A 4011-nucleotide genomic window follows, 5' to 3' on the forward strand; every position below is an offset into this window, starting at 1 on the left:
CAGGTACATACTTATCAAGGACACTCAATAGTTGCTCCTTGAACAAGCTCCACATATCGATTGTGCCCTTCCCTTGAAGCCTACTTTTCCAAGCCACGCATCCTAAGTCATGCCTCACCGCATCATAATTTCCCTGCCCCCAGCTATAACTCTTGCCCTGCAGTGCACACGTATCCCTCTCCATCACCAGAGTAAAAATCACCGAATTGTGGTCACTGTCCCCAAAGTGCCCACCTACCTCCAATTCTAATACCTGGCCTGATTCGTTACCCAGAACCAAATCCAGTACGGCCTCACCTCTTGTTGGCCTGTCAACATATTGTGTCAGGAAACCCTCCTGAACCCATTAGACAAACACCGACCTAGCTAACGTACTCGAGCTATAGCTTTCCCAGTCAATATCTGGAAAGTTAAAGTCCCCCATAACAACCATCCTATTACTCTCACTCTTCTCCTGAATCATCCTCGCAATCCTTTCTTCTATGTCTCTCGGACTATTAGTAGGTCTGTAGAAAACTCCTAACAGGGTGACCTCACCTTTACTATTTCTAACCTCAGCCCAAACTTCCTCAAATGGCGAGTCTTCATCCATCGTCCTTTTACCGCTGTAATACTATCCTTGACAAGCAATGCCACACCTCCCCCTCTTTTACCCCAACCTCTGACCCTACTAAAGCATTTAAACCCTGGAACCTGCAACAGTCAGTCCTACCCATGTCTCCGTAATAGCCACAACATCGAAATCCCAGGTACCAACCCACGCTGCAAGTTCACCTACATTATTTCGTATACTTCTCGCATTGAAGTATATACACTTCAAGTCACATTCCTGTTTAGAGGCACCCTCCTTCGAGATTGATGCCATGTTCCTAACCTCCCTACACTCAAGGTCCTGCACCCTAAAGCTACAGTCTAGGTACCCATACCCCTGCAGAGTTAGTTTAAACCCCCCAAAAGAGCACTAGCAAACATCCCCCCAAGGATACTGGTGCCCCTCAGGTTCAGGTGTAGACTATCCTGTTTATATAGTTCCCACCTTCCCCAGAAAGAAGCCCAGTTATCCAGACACCGGAATCCCTCGCTCCTGCACCATCACTGTAGCCAAGCATTTAACTGTTCTCTCTCACTATTCCTCGACTCGCTATCACGTGGCACGGGTAACAAACCAGAGACAACAACTCTGTTTGTTCTAACTCTGAGCTTCCAACCTAGCTCCCTGAAAGCCTGCCTACCATCCTCATCCTTCTACCTACCTATGTCTTTGGGGCCAACGTGGACTACGACTTCAGGCTGCTCCCCCACCCCCTTCAGGACCCGGAAAACACGATCAGAGACGTCACTTACCCTTGCACCTGGGAGGCAACATACCAGTCGTGAGTCTCTCTCGCCCCCACAAAACCGCCTATCTGTGCACCAAACTATCGAGTCCCCAATAACTATTGGTCTGCTCTTCTCCAAACTTCCCTTCTGAGCAACAGGAACAGGCTCCGTGCCAGAGGCCTGAACCCCATTGCTTACCGCTGGTAAGTCACCCCCCGCCCCCCCCCACAATTATCCAAAATGGTATACTTGTTCATGAGTGGAACGACCGCAGGGGGTTGCTGCACTGGCTGCTTTCTCCAAGTTCCCCTCACTGTCACCCATCTGTCTGCAATCTTTGGAATTACTGGTTCCCTAAAGTTCTGATCTATGACCCCCTCCGCACACAAATGATTCGAAGTTCATCCAACTCCAGCTCAAGTTCCCGAACACAGTCTTGGAGGAGCTGGAGATGAGTACACTTCCTGCAAGTGTAATCAGCAGGGACGACCATGGCATCCCTCACCTCAAACATGTCGCAAGAGGAACATTGCACTGCCTTCACTACCATCCCACTAAAAGTAACCTTTAAAAAATGCTAGGTCTAAAGAATAGAACCAGCAAAACGCAGCACTTACCTGCTTACCACAACGGGTCTTATTATCAGGTTAGAGGAGGAGGGCGGGTGGGAGGCACTACCCCTGTAGTGCCTGGGGTTCCTCTCCTGCGCGCCTTTACAGGGAAAAAAAACCTACCCAGGTAAGCTTGCGCTACACCAGCTTCTGGGTCCACTCCGCGCTTTTTTCCCTATAAAGGCGCGCAGGAGAGTCGCGGAGATGTGACTTGACTCTCTAGTCTCCCCAATGTTCTCGAGATCGGTGGAAGTCTTCTTACTGCCGCAACCCGGGTACGATTCCCGGGCAGAGAGGAAATTTTCAGCAGAGCTACAGGAATGAATCTACGTCTCCCTGGTGGTCTAGTGGTTAGGATTTGGCGCTTTCACCGCCGCGGCCCGGGTTTGATTCCCGGTCAGGGAAGCAGTTTTCAGCGGGTCGACGGGCTATCCAATCGTCTGAAATGCGCTGTACGGTTGTTTATTGATCTTCGTCGTTCCTGGGTGCTGCAGCGTGAAGTAGCTCGTTGTAATAGCATCCTGATGCGGATTTGTTTGCATGTGTTGGGATGATTGTTTCTGCAGCTATAAACGAGTGAACAATCCTCACTCTCTCGGCGGAGCAGGACAGTGCCTGTTTGTAGACGCGGTTACGTTTGTTTAACAGTTTAAATGTAATTTTTTGTATCCATTGCTCCCGATGTGATCTCTATAACATTGGGGAGACTGGAGAGGCAAGTCACTTCTCTGGGACTCTCCTCTGCGCGCCTTTACAGGGAAAAAAAAACCTACCCAGGTAAGCTTGCGCTACACCAGCTTCTGGGTCCACTCCGCGCTTTTTTCCCTATAAAGGCGCGCAGGAGAGTCGCGGAGATGTGACTTGACTCTCTAGTCTCCCCAATGTTCTCGAGATCGGTGGAAGTCTTCTTACTGCCGCAGCCCGGGTACGATTCCCGGGCAGAGAGGAAATTTTCAGCAGAGCTACAGGAATGAATCTACGTCTCCCTGGTGGTCTAGTGGTTAGGATTTGGCGCTTTCACCGCCGCGGCCCGGGTTCGATTCCCGGTCTGGGAAGCAGTTTTCAGCGGGTCGACGGGCTATCCAATCGTCTAAAATGCGCTGTACGGTTGTTTATTGATCTTCGTCGTTCCTGGGTGCTGCAGAGTGAAGTAGTTCGTTATAATAGCATCCTGATGCGGATTTGTTTGCATGTGTTGGGATGATTGTTTCTGCAGCTATAAACGAGTGAACAATCCTCACTCTCTCGGCGGAGCAGGACAGTGCCTGTTTGTAGACGCGGTTACGTTTGTTTAACAGTTTAAATGTAATTTTTTGTATCCATTGCTCCCGATGTGATCTCTATAACATTGGGGAGACTGGAGAGGCAAGTCACTTCTCTGGGACTCTCCTCTGCGCGCCTTTACAGGGAAAAAAAACCTACCCAGGTAAGCTTGCGCTACACCAGCTTCTGGGTCCACTCCGCGCTTTTTTCCCTATAAAGGCGCGCAGGAGAGTCGCGGAGATGTGACTTGACTCTCTAGTCTCCCCAATGTTCTCGAGATCGGTGGAAGTCTTCTTACTGCTGCAGCCCGGGTACGATTCCCGGGCAGAGAGGAAATTTTCAGCAGAGCTACAGGAATGAATCTACGTCTCCCTGGTGGTCTAGTGGTTAGGATTTGGCGCTTTCACCGCCGCGGCCCGGGTTCGATTCCCGGTCAGGGAAGCAGTTTTCAGCGGGTCGACGGGCTATCCAATCGTCTGAAATGCGCTGTACGGTTGTTTATTGATCTTCGTCGTTCCTGGGTGCTGCAGAGTGAAGTAGCTCGTTGTAATAGCATCCTGATGCGGATTTGTTTGCATGTGTTGGGATGATTGTTTCTGCAGCTATAAACGAGTGAACAATCCTCACTCTCTCGGCGGAGCAGGACAGTGCCTGTTTGTAGACGCGGTTACGTTTGTTTAACAGTTTAAATGTAATTTTTTGTATCCATTGCTCCCGATGTGATCTCTATAACATTGGGGAGACTGGAGAGGCAAGTCACTTCTCTGGGACTCTCCTCTGCGCGCCTTTACAGGGAAAAAAAAACCTACCCAGGTAA

At 50.0% G+C, this 4011-nt stretch overlaps 3 non-coding genes across 3 annotated transcripts; all 3 read left to right on the forward strand.

The window, feature by feature from the left end:
• Window positions 1-2264: 2264 nt before the first annotated feature.
• On the forward strand, window positions 2265-2336 carry trnae-uuc (transfer RNA glutamic acid (anticodon UUC)). Its single transcript has one exon. It is a non-coding gene; the product is annotated as a tRNA-Glu (tRNA).
• Window positions 2337-2914: 578 nt separating this feature from the next.
• trnae-uuc (transfer RNA glutamic acid (anticodon UUC)) lies at window positions 2915-2986 on the forward strand. Its single transcript has one exon. It is a non-coding gene; the product is annotated as a tRNA-Glu (tRNA).
• A 577-nt stretch (window positions 2987-3563) lies between these two features.
• On the forward strand, window positions 3564-3635 carry trnae-uuc (transfer RNA glutamic acid (anticodon UUC)). The gene has a single exon. It is a non-coding gene; the product is annotated as a tRNA-Glu (tRNA).
• Window positions 3636-4011: the final 376 nt, after the last annotated feature.

This window comes from Hemiscyllium ocellatum (genome assembly GCF_020745735.1).
Source record: "Hemiscyllium ocellatum isolate sHemOce1 chromosome 27 unlocalized genomic scaffold, sHemOce1.pat.X.cur. SUPER_27_unloc_11, whole genome shotgun sequence".
Classification (NCBI taxonomy): Eukaryota; Metazoa; Chordata; class Chondrichthyes; order Orectolobiformes; family Hemiscylliidae; genus Hemiscyllium; species Hemiscyllium ocellatum.